Below are 20,229 nucleotides of genomic sequence, written 5' to 3'. Positions count from 1 at the left end.
CTTCCCACCTCAATAAATTGTTTCTAATGTCCTAGGCGGAGGGGTTTTTTACCTTCATTTGTGGCAATGCAATTCTTGATTAGATTACACTTCAAACTAGGTCTGTGAAGTGGTCTGCAACTAACTAATCTAATGTAAGTACCAGTGCATAAATCCATACCACTTCTCTTTGTAATTCTGCCCCCCCCGCACATCTCTGCATTGTTTTGCTGACCTAGTTTAGAAAACCTCTGTTCCCAAAAAGTTATTCAGTACAAATGAGTACAAATTTAGCAGGGTGACAGTGTGTAGAACTGGGAACTGGCTTTATCATGAGCTTTCCTATGAGAGGAATCTTAACAGCACATCATTAAATTGAAGTTATCCTTAAGTTCTGAGTCGCCTTGAGACATTTTGTGTGGATGTATTACATCCTAGGTTGTGGACACACAAAATAAGTAATTACTTATTCCTCATTAAGAAGGCACAGAAATGAGTACTTATGTTTTGACTATCCAGCAGAAACATTTTGAGAACTGCAACAATTAATCCAACCTCAGAGTACAAAATGTTCATAGTTTTCTCTAAAAATAAGGTATCTGCTTTCCTCGGAGAAGTTGAAACTTCAATTAGAGAGCTGAAACTTTCAACTGAAATTCTTAATTTTAAGTTCTGCTTCAAAATATAAGGGTCTTCCCAGAGAAGTATTGTCAGTGCTTTTCAATTATTTGAGAAAAAAATTTTGGTGGAAAAAGTTCTGACTAGTGCCAGTAATTACACAATCTGTCATTAGAAAAATGTAACATCTGCCATCCACAGCACCTTATAACCATGATCTAGTTTCTGCTTAGGAAAAAAGTCATTGTGACAGATGCAGTAGCAATGTATGCACAAAAAAACCCCACAGAAACAATACCATCTTTAGATAGATCAAAAGATCTAACAGCAGCACTTGTTGCTATGCTGATTATGCACAGGAAGAAGTATCACTGAAGGCCCTTTTTGCCTTTATCAGGAGGTTTTGCAGACAGCTGCTTGTTATTGTCTGCCCATACCATTCCATGAATAGGGGTACACACTGAAAAATAAGTTTTTACTTGCTTTATTTCCTATTTAAAAAAAAAAAAATCACAAGAACTCAAGGGAACACCTCCCAGCCACCACATTATGGACTTAAGACAATGCCTAATTTTACCTGCACCATTCATATTTTGAGTTTATTTCATTTGAAGTGAAGTAGAAGAAAGCTTAAAACACCCAAGCCTGTTATCCTGTATCACAATAAATTGATATGCATTGTACAGCACTGGCTGAGTAGCAGGCTTTAGGTCAGAAGCCAGGAACCTTGCTCCAAAGAAACAGGCAAAACATAACTAATCAAACAGCATGAGTTAAGTTTGGGTGTTTGTTTGGTTTTAAAAAAATTCATGCAACTATTTAGATTGCTTCTGATATATGGAAACCAGAGGCCAGTCAGCAGGAGAACATCAAGAAGTTAAGCACTGATTTCAACTCACTTCCAGCCAGCTGAGGGTTTAGTGAAGAACATTCCCTTGCCCCCAGCTTGTCCTGGGGTACAAATCCCATTAGCTCAGTATCATGAGAATACAGAGTGAAAGAGAGCATAGCTTCAGAAACTAGCCCAAAGCACTCTAAGAACCAGAGCAAATTAGTGCAAATGATGGGAGGACAGTTGCCAAAGCAATCTTTGCAGTTGTTCTCTTCTGACTTTGGGTGGCAAGAGAACGGGGGTGTTGTGCCACAGCTTGCAGCTTCACACGATGTCAAAGGGAAAGATTAGCTCATCTTTCAGTGACAGACAGGAGCTTGGCCTGTGTTTTTTCACAAACATCACCTTTCCCAAGGGAGAGAGAATTTAAACCCTTGTCTGTCTCAAGCAATAAGTGTCAGTTATCAAATGCAAACCTCTCGCCTTCCAGTCAGCACTTCTCCAGAATGACAAGCAGCTGGAGGGAAACAGCACAATAACCCATTGAGTATGAGAAAGAGAAAGCTTTTTGCCACAGGGCAGCGTTACAGGTCTTTCTGAAGCTTAAGGAAAGGTAATTAGAGGTCTTGTATAATCTGTTCCCGTCACGTCTGGGCTGTAATGGAAAAAGGACCTCCACAGCTCTTCTAAGAAATTTAACATACTTCCGGAGACTCTCTTTACTTTAAACATATGGCATTTTCAGTGTAGTCCCCAAGCATGAATACTGTGTGAAATACTTACAGTACTGGATAACCTTTTCAGTACAATGGCTTTGCAGTTTTTGTATTTCAAACACAAATAAAAGCTTACTCAATTTAATGCCTTTTACTATCAAAAAAGCTGAACATCTTTCAGCCAAGTCAAACTTAGAGTAGAAGATGTGTGAAGAACATTTGCCTGAACTTGTGATGGAGAATTAAACATTGCTAATCCAGTTGTGACTATTTTGGTAAAGGTACTGACAAAAACCCCAAACAAATAAACATGGTTCAAAATCTCAGCCTGGATCTATTGGAGTAAGCATCTAAAATAAAGTTGCAAATTGATGTGAAAAATGGACAAAACCAGTGCCACCTCAAAAATCCCTGCCACAATAAAAGTTTGTACAAATTATCATAAAAGGAAAAGTTGACCCAAAATAGGAAGATATCAATCACAGCAGGAAAGGCAGTTTTCCTATGATGAAAACACTAAAAAAAAAAAAAGAAGAGGTGACAAATTGATGAATGTGGCAAAGCTAAGGAAATCCATTTTTGAGAAATGGCTTATGGCATGCTGAAAGTGCTTGATATCTGCCAGGCACAGCAGGTATGGGGGGAAGACCAATGTGTTTCCTTAAATATGAAGGCAAAGGGAAGAGGAACTAAAGAAAATAAATAAATAATAATAATAAAAAGACAGAAAACATAGAGCTAGTGGTTTTCAATGTTTCCTGCAGAAGTAGTAGCCAGTACTGTTGAAATGACAGATCCCTCTCAAGAGCTTTTAAACACATTGGAATTGACTACCTCTTCCCAGGAACTCAAAGTCTAAGCAGACAAGGTAGGCAAAGAAAGTGGTGGAAAGGGGAATAATTATCCAGAATTCATAGATGGGGAACAAAGGGACTAAGTTACTTGTCACACAATACCTTGTGTTTCAAATACCTAATCCCATAGGCTAAGCAATAAAGACCACCCTTTCTCTTGACAGTGTATTTGTAATTGCACACAATCCAAAGGAAAGGAAGGCTCTATCACTGAGAAGTATTAATCCTCCTAATTAAGTGGAGTAGTTGGAAAGCAGTTAAGAAAACAAGTGAAAGAGTGAAAGGGAACTAGCTGAATAACATCAGAAATAAACACTAGACTTCTTGCTAAATATGACACTTCCATCAGTCAGAGGCCCCAGGGGAGTACAGGGCTGGAGACAGACTGGTATTTTTTGAGGACCATTAAAAGCCTGAGAACCACTTTAAGCAGTGCAGTATATAATAGCACCACAGAGCCCCACTGGAGCAGGGTACAGCAGGCGGGAGGTCTGAATTGTATCCCTTCAGCTCCCACTGCCTCAAGTAATTTCAGGCTATTTACTTGGCTTAGCATCTTCAGTAGAAATGACCGAATTTGAAAACTCATCTTAAAATAAGCATCTAAACTGAAGACATTAAAAAATCAGTAACCGTTCTGCAAATGCTTTGCCTTTTGCTTCTACATCCCAGTCCGTAAATTAAGATAATGGAAACCACCATCTTCGTAAAGTGGTCAGACATCTCTGATGGCATAAGCAGCAGTGGGATGCTCTCTTCTAATTAAGATACTTTTAAAGCTTCATTATTAGTGTACTTGCAGATCAGCAGCTGTATTGGCAAGTCACATGCATGTTACAAATCAGTATTAAGGAGGTTTTCCCAACTTGAATGGGAAAAAGTATTTTAACAAGCATGCCCTATAGATAGTCTTTGTGACTCTTCCTCTGCAACTACAAAGCGCTTAGGATTTCCTCCTAATAATAAGTATTCATGATGCCTTAGCAACAATTTGGGTCTACTTCTCAATGTTAATTAAGTTCACATTTTCAGGTCATGTACTTAGTCTTCATTGCATAGTTATCAGACTTTCTGTTCTCATGTTTTGTTATTCTTTTGCTCCCTCCTTTCTTTCAAGCTTGGTTGAAGCTTTACTTTTTCACATTTGTCCTTTTCCTGTTACACTTCTTGACCTCTACAGCAGCTTTTCCCCACTCCTTTTGGACTCTGCACTTAACCTCATTGAAGATGGCTCTACCACTGCCAGTTACATTCTGGATTTATTTATTTTACAAGTTCCCTTTATCTCTTTCCCTCCTTTGTTTATGATCATACATATTCCTAATAGTTTTAACATTTTGACCATGAATAAATTCTTGGCCTCTTCCATAGTCAAGTCTTTGAGCTCCTCAGCCACACGACTTCATTCCCCGCTTTCCTTAGTGTATCCTTCTCCATTCTTTTAAAACCAGTTCAGACTTGCTTTTGCTTCTTATATTATATGCCAAGTCACTGAGAAAATGAAATTGGTTGGAAACTTTTCTGCAGAAGGCATAAAAGCCTTTAAGTCCTCTATTCCCAAATTCAAACAATGGAATAAGAAAAGCCCTGTTGCTTCAACACTGTATAGGCAGCAATTCACAAAATTACCACAGTGTATGAAGGTCAGTAACGCAGCCAGTCCTCGTCAGCTGGAATTCCTGACATACAGAAGCTGTTGTCCGTCTGAAATGAGTAGAGGAGAGTTACTGAGGATTTATTCCTCTTTCTGAGTAAACAGGGTCAAACATGCCATCCAAGAAAACCCCCAAGTCAGCAAAACAAAAAGTAATTGTGTTCTTCCAGGCCAAATATGGCCATAAGGAAAGGAGGAAAAGGCCTTTTGACCTTGTGAAGAGAGAGTTGTCAAAGACAACTTTTATTTTATTGTCATGCTATTTCAGCACAACTCTATCTCCTGCATTTCTAAAGAGAAAAAAAAAAAAGCAACAATAATAGCCAAAGAACTGAAGTTGAACAAACAAAATACCAATCAACTTCCTGAGAAATGGACTTCAGTAAACTTTTTATTTGATCCTCTGAACTTTTAGAGTGAGAAAAAGCTGAAAAATGTCTCCTCAACTAAAGCTTTCTTGAGGATAAACTTTTCAGTCCAGTGGTCAAAATGCACAGAGTATATTAAATCAAAATACCTCATTTAACCTCAGAGAGTTGGTTTCATCAGTACCTCAAGTTTTTCTTTCAGAATGTGCAGTTTTATATTTGAAACTTTATTATAAAATGAAGTCTCAAAACATTGTTTTGAAAGTAGCAAGTGTTTTCTAAAACAGAAGTTACATGAATATCTTTGGCTCTCCCCATCTGAACAGATAAGCAGGGAAAGAAGATTCTGTGCTCATTACAACTCAGTACTGAAACGAGGAGCCAAGATGATCAGAAAGCACATTTTCCATACACTAAAAAAATTCTGTAGCTGAAAAGCTGGTGGAATTTTGTAGCATTGGAGTCACTACTGAAAAAGCCCACAGCTTTCAATCACTAGTATTTAGTTTAGATTATTTATTTATTTTTTTTTTACATGCTGTTATAAAAACTTGATCTTTGGGAGATGTGAGATTAATTTTTATTTTTCTTACAGAAAGTCAGTTTAATCGGTGAGGCATAAAAAGATCAAACTGCAGTACAGCATTAGCAAAAATTTAAATAGCATCTTTCTAGCATAATGCCATTTCAGAAAGTAGTACTGCGTTCCTCCCAGGAGGACTGACATTTAAATATTTGTAGGATCAAATGCTGATGACAGAAGATTTACTTGACCTTCTCTCCCTGCCAATAGAGGATACAGCTCTATAATGTCTCCTAGTATTTTAACTGTGCTTCCTTTTAAGTGACACAATAATCAGGGATTTCTCCTATTTTGTCCTTTTTTTGTGTGTTTGAGGCCAGCACACTTATCAGCTTCATCAGATCATGGGCAGGGGCCTTATCTATACCCTCAGTGTAGAATCCTCAGGTTCCAATCCAAAACTGGATGAGGTGTTATGCAATAAAAGAAATTAATGAAGCAATAGTTTTCTAGTAGTTTATTATATCAGCTCTCCAACTGCTCTTATTAGATTACATTCTTACTGAAATCATAAGATGGATTCACAACATCTCAGCTAATCTTGCAGCAACATGTCAGTTAAGCTGATTTTGCACTGATTTAACACAACTAGATCTGAACACACTGGGAGAAAAGGGACTGTTCAAACATCAAATGTGAGCTCAAAGTGGTCATAGATACACCAGCTATAAAGTAAATCCTTTAATTATAAAGCACTGGAATACTAATTTTAACATAAAATGCAAGTTTCAGGAACTCATCTTCCAAACTTCCTTGGTACCTCTAAGAAAAAAAATCTTATCCTAAAATTGAGACAAATTAAGACTGAAGTATGAACTGGCAAGACACAGATGATGTTGAACTAGCAATTCTGCTCTGCTGGAAAACCTTTGGATTATCACTACAGGAAAGGAAAGTTCACCACATAGGGGAGTTGCTGTTGTTTAAAGTAATTATCTCCAATGAACTGGCATGATTTGATGTCTTAGAGCATGTCGGATAAACAGCACCTTACAAAATGAAGTTTTGCCTAAGTATACCAGTTGAAGTGATACAAAAACCCTTCTGTATCAATACATTAACCTTTTCTTTCCCCACAGGAGAGGCATAGAAACAGTCAGCTTCTTGGTGATACTAAGAAAACATTAATTTACGTAATCTGAGTTTTTCTTCAAAACACTGATTTCACACAGTAATTTTTACCTTTCTCTACTTGTCTCTGTAGGAAGTAGGAATCTACTACTACTGAAGTCCTCTGATATAACTATGTTGAGTATGGTAAAAGGGACATCAAGTATCTGCAAGAACCACGACTGACAACAGGACAGATTAGAGCAAGCAGGTAAAAAAACCCAAACAAACAAACAAAAAAAACCCACACCAAAAAAACACAATAAAAAACCAAAAAACCACAACAATTTGAGTGTTTCGCCTCTCTGATCACATCTGATCCCTTATTGCTTTGTTCACTGAGGTCTTCATCAGCATGACGCTGCTAAGCTTTCCTCCAAAGCAACAACAAACAAAGCTAAAAGTGTTCTTAAGCACCTTTTTACCATTCAAAGCAGCAAGTTAAGCCCCTAAATATCTCCAGGGCCCTGGGCCTGCATTCAGAGAGAAGCACTCAGCAACACCTTATTCAACTGAGACCACTATTCCCTCTGGGTTAACTGGAGTTTTTACGGGTCAAGTCACAGCTATATATAGAAAAACTTGGTAATTTATTGTTCTTGAATAGCATAATCTTACGAGGATCTAAGTATGTTTCTCATTAGAAGTGACATTTGAATTTCAGGGGGTGGTGGATGATGTTATTTTGTTTCCTTTTTTTTATTTTTAAAGACTTTTCCGATTAGTTGTTTGTTAAATTGATTTTTGTTTGATGTATTCTGTATTTAAGCAGGACAGTATGTGTTGTACATTAGATGTCATTTCATGTAACACTTTCTGAAAGAAATTCAGGTATCTCCTATCCACTGTTAATTCTAAAGACAAATAGAATATATTAATCAATGCCAGAGGCAAAAGAACTCAACAGAAACTAACTGGCTGCATTATGGAATAAGTGATTGCTCCATAATACCCTGCACATAGAAGATGAGCTTTTCTTTCTCCTGGCAGTCCTCATAAGTGGACTTTTATCATGACAGACAGAATGTCAAAGGGTTTCAAATGATTAAAGGCAAGAACAAATCACAACTCTTTCTCCCTCCCCCAAAAAGATTAATGTAAAGCACCTTGGGATTTGTCTACATGAAAAGCTTCATATAAAATAATTGTTGTATAAAAATACTTGCCAGTATTTGTCAAATGCTGTCCTTTGAATAGTTGACATCTCTATTAAAACCTCTCTCAATTAGTATTCCATTCAGCATTAGTAAATGGTAAGTGTCAAGCAGTCACAATAGAGTCCCAGCTGATGCAACTAAAAAAGAATCTAATGCAAATTCCAGCAGGCTTCAGATGTAGTTTTAAAACACTTTCCTTAGAGCCTAGCTTTTTATTTGCTGACAGATGCTTTTGTAGGCCTGCTAACTTTTGAAGCCAGGAAACAGTAATCACCCAGGCAGAGGTTGCATCAGCAGAATAAGCACAGCAACAATGAATAAAACTCCGTATTTTGAATGAAACTTGAGCACATTTGCCAATATCAACAGGTACCACACCATTGTTTCTTGGAGATTCATCTGCTTGTGTAAGCTGTCCCAGTTCCCTCTAGCAAAAAGGAAAAGCTGCTTTCAAATTTCACCTACATCAGCACCAATGAAGAGTAACACCACAAAAACAGAATTAGTTCCAGTTTATATCAAGATTACTGAGGTTGAAGCCCTTGAAATTTCAATTTTCCAGTTACTGAAATGAAGACAGTAAATAATACTTGCCTACCATAAGAAGGAATTGGGCTGACACATTAACATTTGCTCAGTGTTCAAAAAGTTCTAGCTCAAATAATTCACATATTCTAAATTTGCCTCAAGTTCATCCTGTGCCTAATGCCAGTGATTTCAATCAACTTACACCAAAAGATGTTTAGTCAACCTTTTCTTGCCTTGAGCACACTGTACTTTCTGACACTGTGGCCAAATGCAACACAGATGGCTTCCATGGCATGCAGCCAGACAGACACAGGTCTTCTTACCTGGCAGCAAATCCCCATGCCAATACACTGCTCAGCGGCCTGAATGTATCTTCATACATTAAAAACAAGAAACCACATGGAACCCAAGCTAAATTTCATTTCCCTTCCCACTTGCCAGCCTCCAGGAGCAAAGAATTTTCGCTTCAGGCTTTTTAATTAAAGCTTCCCTTCTACAGCTGCACTGTGTTAGCACTGGACCCATTATTTGGCTTACAACACACCTGTAGAGCCAAGAACTGTAGACATGAAACACAGGAATGTGTCAAACTAGAAAGGGTGAGAAAGATGGTTGCTGGTGAGATTTGGGTCAAAGCAGACAAAAAAGGCTGTATTCTCCATTGTCAATGCGTACAAGCACTATCAACAGAAGGGCAGAAAAGAACGGGAATCCAGAAATTTGCATTCAGAAGTTCAAGAAAAAAATCCCTGTGTGACTTTGGTTAAGTCACAAATTCATATTCAAAATGTAATTTTCTTTGTAAAAACTGTAGTCTTGAACACCACCGTTAGCTGTTGCTGAAATCCCCCGTCAATGCTTCAGTTTACCACTTCAAAATTGTACATATGCTTTAGCTTTACCTGCACTTCTGTGCATTACCAAAACACTTCAGTCTTGGTATTGAGTTGCTAACTGCCTATGCTCTGGCTGTGCTTGAATGAGATCCTAGTTCTGCATAACCCTCCTGTTTGACCAGCAGTTATAGTATGCTCAGGACTCATAATACAAAAAAGTCTCTGACAGAACACACTAACATGCATAAGTATCTTTTAAAAGATAAGCAGAGAAAGAGGTAATGTTCTCTCTTCTCATGTACAGCTTCCTAACCTTTAGGAGGCAAAGCAAGGGTAATGCTCACGAAACATCTCTCCAAGAGACATAACTACACAGTTATAGGCTACTCCCATACCGTTTTGGAGGTGTGCTTCATTAGTTTACCTAAAAAATTATTAAGAGTTAAGAGGTTTGCAGATGCTACAGTAACAGTGAACAGTCAATAGAAATATAGTATCTCTCTTCAATAAGTTGCCAGTTGAAACTAATGGCCATGTTTAGTTTTTCCCCATCAAATGGGAAAACAAGCCTATTACAATGTTTTATTGTAGTTTTATGGAGAAAGTGACATGTGTTGGGGATTAACGTTAATGAAAGAGAACCAAAACCTCATAATTTTGGAACAGAGTGTCCTGGAATGCAAGAGAAAATTTAGCCCTAAAAATCAAGGTTCACTTTCATAACAAGTATTTCCCATTTTCTGCCAAAGAAGACAAAAAGAAAATAGCAGACTTAATGAAAAATAAGCCGAAGCCCACAATCTCAATACAACATGGGGACATGGATGATACCTAAAAGTGAATTACAACCTTTTGGCTAAGTTGTTATGCAAAAGAGGCCACACATGAATCAACCACACAAAAGCTGGGACTGCAGTGCTGCAGGAAGCGGATGCATTGAAAGGGTGAGACAAGGAGAAGGGCTGGAACTTTTCACTGAGACAAAAATACTGAACACCAAGCTGCCTCCGCAGCTGCGCCTGGTGAACTCCAAAATGTAAAAATATATGGTCCCATTTGTAGTACCAGGCCCTTAATAAATTGGGAAGCACATGAGAAAAGGTAATGCATAACTAGCATAATTAACATCAGAATTATGACAAACTCTAGCTGATTGTTGAGACACCCCTTGCTTAAGGGAAGGCATGGCTTCCTCAACCTCAGACTTGTCTGCCTTTCAACCCAGGTGGTCATACTTTACCCAGTGCCACTAAGCAGTAGAATTTTACCACAAAATGCTGCAAGGATTTATCTTAAGAGCAAGCTGAAGTCCCTCCACCCCCAACCAAAACAGTTTTACATTTCCCAGTCCTTTTTTCCTACAAAGTCCTTTATTTTTCCCATTCAAAAAAAGAGCTTCAAAGAAAGGGCTGGACTCATGGATACAAAGAATATTCAGAGCTATAATGAGGGGTTTTGCCATAGGGCCAGTATTTTTTAAACAAGGAGTTTAAATTTCTTTTGGGCCTATTCGGAAATCAGCCAGTGAATATTGAGTTAGGAACAACCTCAAATTACTCCACAGCTGTCTACACATAGTTCCTTGAAACAGCTAGTGTAGCCTAGTTTAATTCAATAGAAGACAAGCTCTGCATGTCAGTCCACGCATATGTTAACCTCTTATACTTCATAAACTGTCCCCACAGGTTTACTTTTTTAAAAAAGATTTTATACCCTGAAGAATGTCCATCCTTCCATCTATCTCCCTTTCCCATAAACTGCAGAAGACTCCAAAAGGAATCATCAACCCACAATTCTTACGTGTCCGCTTCCAGTGCAACACGGCTGACAAAGACAACGTTTCACCAGGAGAAGAAATGAGAACCGGGTTTCGCCAGCCATGCAACAGCTTCACGTTGAGACCGTGACTGCCGCACCCGTGAATCTTGCCAAGACCATAGGGAACTGAGCTACGTTTGCGGAAACAGTTAAGCAAAGGCTACGGAGGCTGCGGGGAGACCACACGGTGCTGCCCGCGGGCCCCTGCCCACCAGCCCTCCGCAGCGCCCAGCCGCCGCGGGGACGGCCCTGAGCGCTGTCCCCCACCGCGGTGCTGAAACGAGGGGCGGAACGGGGCCGACAGCCCCGAAGCCGTGAGACATGAACCCCTTTACGGACAGTGAGGGAGCGGTGGCTTCCCCGGGTTCACCTGCAACGCAGAGTGACCTCCTGAGTTACCAGAGCCTGGTGTCCAGTTTACTCGTCACGTTTTAAGGACAGCTGTAGCCCAAGCAGGTGCTTTTCAACAAAGGAAGCTGCAGAGATGAGACAAGATCCATCTTTTCCCTGTCATATCTAGAAAAGGATTCCTGTGAATCATCACGAGAATTAAAAAACTGTATCATAAAAAACTGCTTCATCTGTATCCTAAACTATCTAGTGCATCTGAAACTCCCCCATTTTGCCCCAGTCCTGCACATTTTTTGAGAGCAGAGAACCAGTCACAACGTCAGAATGTACTTTCAGTATGAAAATTACCTGTGTCAGCTTTAACAGGTGACACTTGAGATGAAGCTTTAAGGGCCACATGAGCATCAGTTAGGGAATGAAACAGTCTATTTGTCTTGAGACTTCTTTAACATGAGAAAAGAAGAAACTAAAATGAGTCAATCCATCTTTTCGACTACGGTTCATACTATAACACTAGTAGTAGAAGTTACGGATAAGCTACCTAATTTACCAAAGGTCTTAATGACTTATCACAAGCATCTCGAGTTAACTGAAAACAAGCATTTTTACTAATTGGCCTAAAACCTTAAGTTGTTTTCATTCCAGGTTGGGACAAATATTTAAAGTTTTGCTCTACAGTTGGAGCATCTGTTGGACTAAACATGAGCAAAACTTAAAATTAAAGGATGGAAAAATCAGATCAAACAGATACACTATGCAGTTTTACAATGTACTTATATTCACTACAGTGAAAGCACCAAGAGGCTGACCAAGCACAAACACTTTGACACTGCAGCAACTGTAGTTTAAGAAAAAGATTCATTAAAACTGTTCATGGAAAATTCACATCTGCTAAGAGTGATAAAAATAGAAAGGCAAGAAACAGCTTGTTCTTAGTTCTTTTACTGTTTGCCAGCCAAACCCTCTGTAGTTCAAATAACTTCTCTAATCCCTGCTTTTAAGCTGGATTGTATATATACTTATATAACAAGTACTAAGAGCCTGTTTTCAACATTATTTAACTTAAACAGCTAAGTATATATACTAGCCTATGCATGCTGCCAATACTTTTCTCTTGCTTGTGGGCTCTTCTGCTGAGAAGAGCTTTAACCATGACATCATCACATAGTTCCATCAACTGAACAGAACAGGATCCCCTTTTCTTTTTCCTGTTCTTCATGGTTCTTTGGCACCACTTCCAGGAGCTTTAAATGCAATAAGTAGATCTTGAAAGACAACTCCTCCTTGAAAGACCTAAGCCACTGAAATTAGAATCTCTGAAGAAACAGAATGAGTACTCTAATTATTTTTTCCTCTCCAAAGAGAACAGAGCTTGATCTCCTGCTGTGGTAACCACATGCTAAGAACCGTGATGAAGACATCTGTTATCTGACAGACTACATTTGCACCTACTTTTATTAAATTCTTTCTCCAGCCAATTTTATCTTCTAATTACTGTACTACCTGAACACCTGTCTCCACAGAATTAATCCTTACAGCGCCATGAAAAAAAGGCAATAACAAAATTTCCCAGCATCATACAGAGCATGCCAGAAGCATTTCAAGGAAAAAAAAATTCCTTATGAAATGCCACTGAAACAGACTCTTATCCCTCTCCAAGAATACACCATTTTGTAAAGTAAAGGCTTCTCAGATGCAAAATAGTATTTCTAGTCTCATATATATGTGTGTGTGTGTGTGTGCGCGCACGCAGATCAAGAAGAATAAATGACAAGTGATTATGGCATGTCTGACATGCTAGTGATATGGCACGTTTTCAAATCTGTAGAGCTTTTTTTTTTCTTTTTATTTGAACCTTAGGACTAGAATCAGGGTCCCAGAGATGAGGAAGATAGTTCTTAAGAAGAGTAATCAAACTCACTAGACCCTAGATAATCCCATGCACTTTGAACAGCTGAGAATTCTTGCAGCAAAGGATACAGAGAGCTGTATATAGTGTTAGACAATAATTTCTGTTCAGGCTTGGAGGTCAGAACTGTAGATGCTGTGAAGAAACAAAGCCCCATTGAAGATGGTGTGATACATGGAGTCTACAGGATTATTTTTATCCCAGTGTGCCACTGAATTGACTGACATTTTATATCAAGTCATTTCATCTCTGTGCTTTAGCCTCCCATTTGTAAAATAGAAATGAGACATTTCATTAAGAGTATAGTCTGAAGACCTTCAGGTTTTGCCCTAGCCTTGAGTTATTGTCCCTGGCTGCACTTTATTTTCTCTCATTTGACTGCATGTACAAGACACCGTAAGAGACTGAACATGAACAAGCTGCTTTCAACGTGGTTAACCAGATTACATTAGATCACCTTCAGCAGCACATCTGACTGTGCCCCAAAACGTTTGCTTGAGAAAAACTTAAGACTTTACCCATGTTCAAATCGGCATTTTGCCATCTCTTAAATCATCACTAGGGGCACTTGCTACTACTGGCTGAGCTTGGTTTTCTGCATTGCAATGGATGAGATTTCCAAAATTATTCCTATGAGTCTTTTCCACAAATAAATCCTATACTTTCAGAATTTTTTCCTGTGTATTTTTACTTTCCTTCATAACACTAGTAGTAGCTACCTCCCTGTACACCACCTAAATAGTTTCTATACACTGTTTTTTTGATTGGGCTTTTCAATAGCTCTCAGGTGTTACCCTGTCCCTAAACACAGATATTTGTTTAATTTCCCTAAATGATCAACCCCTTCACCCTCCTGTTCATCCATTTTTCCACAATACTTTAATTACTCAGCAGATAATCTGGCAAATAAATTGCTAGACTATATCCTGGGTGTGCTACCCCACAGCAAGAGAGAAGCTGGAAAGCCAACACTAATAATTGTTTTTCCACAGGAAAGATATCAACTGGAAACCAAACCAGTTATTTTCTGATAAGTATCAATAGCTTCTCACCCAGAAGCGAGGAGTTCTATGGGACTTTATCTAGACTACTGCAAATCACTCAATTTACTTTATTCTACATTACTTTTGACTGAGAAAATGAATCCTTTAAAGATAATATTTGTGGTCATAACCACATACTCTCTAGGACCTCACACATACAAAGTTCTTGTGGCTTCCTTTAAATAAGTGTCCTCAGTATAACTTCTAACTCGGGCAGTGTTTATACTGCTCAGGCAGCAAAAGCTGCATTTGCCAAAAGGGCTATAAAATAGCCAAACAACATCGCTTGTTAAAAACTATGATCAGCTTGATATTGCATGCTTTTTACAGGCCTTCAAAGCTTGAGGACATCTCAAGAGGTGGCCATATAAATAACCTGCTGGTAGAAAAAGCTATAAATATCTATTCCTGGGGGGGAGGAGGGGGAAGGTGGGGTTTGGGTGGGTTGCTTTTTTGTTGTTGTTTTCCCCTGAGAAAAAAAACCTGTGGTATCTAGGGCAAGACCCCACAGCATCTAACTCCAGGATAAGAACTTCCACTGTCGTGACTCGCCTTGGAAATTGCACATCTGTATTTATTATACAACAGCTTCTGACTAAACTACACAGGACTTCAAAAAGCTGATCTCCCCCAACTGCAAAAAAAACCCAAAAAACAACTCATCTCCCCCTCCCAAACTTCTACTTTTATCTCTCTCCCTCAAGTTGCGATAAGACATTTCTGTATGACTGACATTTGGCATTCATTTTTCTGCTAAACCTAATGGCTGCTTGGAAGCCAAATACAGGCCACAGCTCCCAGAAGCCAGGTAGTGATGACTTTCACCCCAGCTTTTTGGAAGTGCATCTCACTAGAACACTGCCTAATTAAAGATCTATTATGGTGACCAGGCTTGATGCCTGTGATACATATATTGATTTAAGCCACAAAAGAAGACAAGGGAGGAAAAAAGAAGTGGAAACAGTCATGGCTAGAAAATAATTCCTAGCAAGTTCCGTGCAGGGCTGTCACCCACACTGTAGAGCAAGAAAACTCATTATCATTTGACACAATGGCATGTTATCTTGATAAAGAAACTGAACAATGCCTGACTCGCCTACAAAAGGCCAAAAAACCAAAAATCCACCAAATATTTGCTACCTGGGGCAAACTTTTAAGTGTTACAAAATATTTAGCAGTTGGTAATGGTGTCAATGCTTTGAGGCTCTGGAGAACATGTTTGCCAGTTTGTCAGGACAGTAAAACTGCACAGCTTAAGGTTACATAATTCAAGTTTTGAAACTAATGCTGGTATTACTGTGATAACATACACATATAGGCACTCAGGCACTTGGTAGGGAGTGACAGACTGACATTATTAGAACAGCACACATTTATATAGGCCAAAGATCTTGGAAATTCATCAACTTCAGTGACATTGATTCAAACTTCTAGCCTCCAAACTACTTTTTACAGAAGTTCAAGCATTTCTTTTATTTCGACAATGGCAACTTCACAGAAGTAATTCTTTAGCTGTTTTTTTTAATCCACAAGAGTTGAGTGACCCTGACCTTACTTTCCTCCAGTGAAATGGCTGTGGACATATTTTCATAGCTGTAAATAGCAGAGCTTCATACTCAGATATAATCACTACATTCAGTTCTAAAGCAAACTGCCTTTTTCTTAGAAAAAAAAATAATCAACAGGACAGACAGAATTAGGAAAATGCATTTTATTATCTATTTTAACTCCTACTATTTTGAGTTATTAGTTATTAAAGGAGACTAATTTTACCAACTATAAAAACAAGTCCCATGCAGTTTTGCACTAGCTGACTGCTCACTGACAAAGAGAATCAAGAACTCAGTAATACCGATCTTGCAAGACTGCAGACTGGAGTTCAGCAATGCTGAGCTCCCATGGTTTAGGTTTAAACTGCTAAAGCTTGCTATCTCTGCATTTTATACCACCATGAACTTCTGTGACACAAGACTGCATATCTGTACTTCCTTTTCTACAGTAGAATATCTACTTTCCACACACCTTCTGATGAAAAGCAGGCTCCAAACCACTTCCATAAAGCAGGAAGGAAAACAGATACATCTGACTTCTAAATATCTAAAATCCTTAGACGTACACTTAGTGGATAGCGTATCTCTAGTGATTCACTGGTTTGAGTAGGCTCTTTCTATATAACACCAGACAGGGCCATCACTTGGCCTATCAAAATTTAATGCTATGAGTACTGAGACAAAGTATAAAAGGATTGAAGAAATTTGTCTATTTTCAAGGTGAAATTCTAGCCCAAAGTCACAAGCAAAGATTCTGAATATAGTTCAGAATTTCATCCCTTTAATCTCAACATCTTACAGATATAGGAAAGATTTCTTTATAGCAATTCAACATAATTCAATGTCATTCGCTCTACAGAGGAGAGAATCCCTTAGAGCATTAGTAGATTAATAAAGCTAGTGTACTCTGCTCCTCCATTCATGATTGTATAATATGTATAAAAGTTTCCACTGCAAAGTCTGGCTAACTTTTAAACCCAGAGAAATCAGACATCAACCACTGGTTCCTACACACATCACCTTTTCAGTAATGTTCAGTAGAGAATACTACTTCTCTAAAGTGTTTTAGCATGGAAAAGGGAGCCAATGAACTGGCTGAATAGACTTCCATATGTTAAGCACATCCTCCAACAAATCACAGAGACTCCAAATGACCTTGTAATTTATGCAGTGAGAAATTAGAGGAGAGAATGACAACCAATACAAGGAGACTCTCTCCTAAAAGATGGGGCTTATCCAAAGCCTACTTAAATCAGTGGGAGTCTTTCTATCAACTTCAAGAGGCTTTGGACCAGATACCGTATGAAAAGTCCTACAGCTGGACCAAAATACAGAGACTATGGGGAGAAATTTTAAAACCAACAAAACCACTGCTTAAAAACCAGAAGTATGGCTCCTCCCCAGATGTCATTGAAATATCTTGTGCAGTTCCCTGCATTAAAAAGGCCCTCAAATCAATGCTGTGTGCCAACAAATAAAATACAAAAGAACTATACCATATATTTCTCTGGAAACCCAGGCCAAGGTAAATTACCAATGTCCAAGTACTGAAAGTTGTCTTGAGGAATATATAAATTGTCACCAAAATGCACTGGCTCCCAAATCCATCTGCACATTTCCAATCGGACATTATCAATACAGTCATTCAAACATGCAGCATAAGCACTATCAGAATACATACACACCATAAGCTACCCACCTGTGTTATTTCAGTGCCAAATGCCTTTAATACTATGAGGTCCTAGTCTTCTAGTCAACCCTTGCAAATGTCTATATGGACCTATGGAGGAAGGCTCGAATTTGTTCTGCCATAGCAATCTGTTATAAAACAAAGATTTCTGTGTGTTTAAATGCACTAGCTGGAATGGAAATTAGGGTCTCGCTTAGCTTTACAAATATGTGCATCTTGGCTTTAAAAAGCTGTGCATATCAATACCTAAAATAATAATAAAAAAAAAAAATAAAAAATTAAGTGAGCCTCAGTGATTCCCTCCAAGGGAGTTGAAGTCAGGTGAAGTAAAAACTTGAAATCAGTTCACCAACTTAAACTCTTTGGACAGAATTCTAAGCTTCTAGATTTCCAGCAGCCGAAGCTATCAGATGTCCAGAACTTTCAGACAAACAGCCTCACTCTATACGACATTCACATCTGGCACATCCCACACTCTGCCTTTGGTCCTGTGCAGGTACATACGAATTCTCCCAAGTCATCAGCATGTGCATTAACATGTAGCCCATTTCTTCAAGCTAAAGTTTGCCAGCACACAAATTTTTGCAGAAGTGAAAAGTTTTTGTATGAAAAGATAAAAGTTAAGATTAGAGTCCTAATTCAGCAAGACTTTTAAACATGTGTCTAATTTAAGTATGCAAGTAATTCAACTGAAAGGCTGAAAGATGGGAATGTGCAAAAGTGCTTTCCTTAATTATGTCCAAAAAGTAGACCAGCATTGGCTGAATAGAAAAACCAAAAGATTTCACTTGTTTATAGTATCAGCAAGAAAAATTTTGATCTCAAATTGTCATGATCTGCTCTGCAGTTTTGTTTTAAACACAGCTTCTGGTTTACCTCTAACAGTGAAACAGTTTTAATCTCCTAAAAATATGAAGTCTATCTGAATCTTAAGAATTTGTTTACACAAATGAACCCCTGTGCTAAAATGCTTTTTCAGCATTTGAGAGGTTCCTGAGTCTACTTACATTAAATACAGTTTAAACATACCAATAGGGCATTATAACCTTCTAGGCAGAACAAATACAGAGGACTTTCTTTTTTTTTTGCTGGTTTTCCATTTTAAAAACTTCAGTCTGCAGCCACACCGAGTTAGTCGATGAGTTGCATAAAAAGCAGAGTCACAAGAATAAACATGTGATTTTAGGGGAGAAATCAGGTGGAATCAGTTTATTCAATACATACCGACTTCCTCTCAGAACAGATCATTTTACTGCTAGGAATAGTGCTAACATCTGATACGAAACCAACCATCTTAAGAGGAAGGGTAATCTTAAAGATGAAAGGGTAGACAGTGTCCATTAATGACTTTATGAATAGAAGTAGTCTGTGGTGCTACCATAATTAGTAATAGTATTCCTGATAAATAATGCAATTAGCTCCAAAAAGAATAATGGTAATTAATGTTACCTTTTACCTGAAGTATATAGTAGCAAAAGCATGTAGAAAGCTGTGCTTTCTCCAGCTTCAAAGCCAAGGTGAAAGTCCACTGCAATAAACTACACCACCGGGTCTGGGATTTTTAACTACATTAAAGTCGAGACATCATGGAATCCATTTGGAGTCATTCCAGAATCTCTGCTCCATCACTCAGCCTCTAATCAGAACCAGTCGAGGGGAACCTGACTGCACAGCTCTGACTCAAACCCTTGGCATGCACAGAATAAATAGAAAGTAGCAAATTATTAATTTAAAAAACAACCCTTCAACAGAGGTGATACCTTAACAAATACAAGGAGATTTCAGAATGATGTATGTATGTAAATTCCCCCGTTGCCAAGGAAAGGAAACATTATATATGCAGTATGGGAAAGCTCCAGGGCTCAGCACACCTATTTCTTTCCCCACCTTCCCCTCCCTCTTTCTTTCTACTAATTGTCTAACTATGTATGTCTGAGGCAAGAGTTTGTCACAGTTTTCCATGCAAGAAGCCAATCTCAGTAGCAAAACATATGAAATACCTGGGGTATTACAGCAAAGTTTGCACGCAAGAACACAAAAATTCAAAACCTGAAACTAATATTTGGACATAGGCCTTGCCTACCATACATCAAAAGAGGAGCTTTCTTTTAATTATATGTTCTTTCTTCTCCTCAGTCATATTTACTACAGTGTGCTCAAAGCTTAAGCTGCACAGTGAGCGGTCTGCAAATTCTCTGCAGAACTTGTGCACCCATAGCAGTGCATGAAGTGCCCTTTATTACTCATGTACTACTGACAGAAGGTGTTCTTCAAAATTGGCTGTCCTGAACTGGGTCTGGGCTGGTAGCAGAAAGCAGAGATGCACTTTGAAATGTAATCAGTTCCCTGATGGAAATGAAAAAAGAACAGCTTGGCACAGAATTCCTCCATTCTCTCTACCCCCAGCAGTGACTTTTGTAGTAAATTAATCACATCACAACAGAGTCAGATCCAAACCAAATTTTGAACTCCACTCGGTTTTCCCACAACCCTCCCTATTGCTGGAAAATCATATTTCCCCAAACACCTACATGCTGCTCCACTGTGTCCAGCAACTGCAGATCTCCATAGCAGCACATGTTCTTTCTTAGTGACCTGATGTTCCACTCTCCCCTTGGCAGGGCTTGCAAGGG

Source organism: Ciconia boyciana, chromosome 18, assembly GCF_034638445.1.
Source record: "Ciconia boyciana chromosome 18, ASM3463844v1, whole genome shotgun sequence".
In the NCBI taxonomy this organism is placed as follows: Eukaryota; Metazoa; Chordata; class Aves; order Ciconiiformes; family Ciconiidae; genus Ciconia; species Ciconia boyciana.
This window is presented reverse-complemented; position numbering follows the sequence as displayed.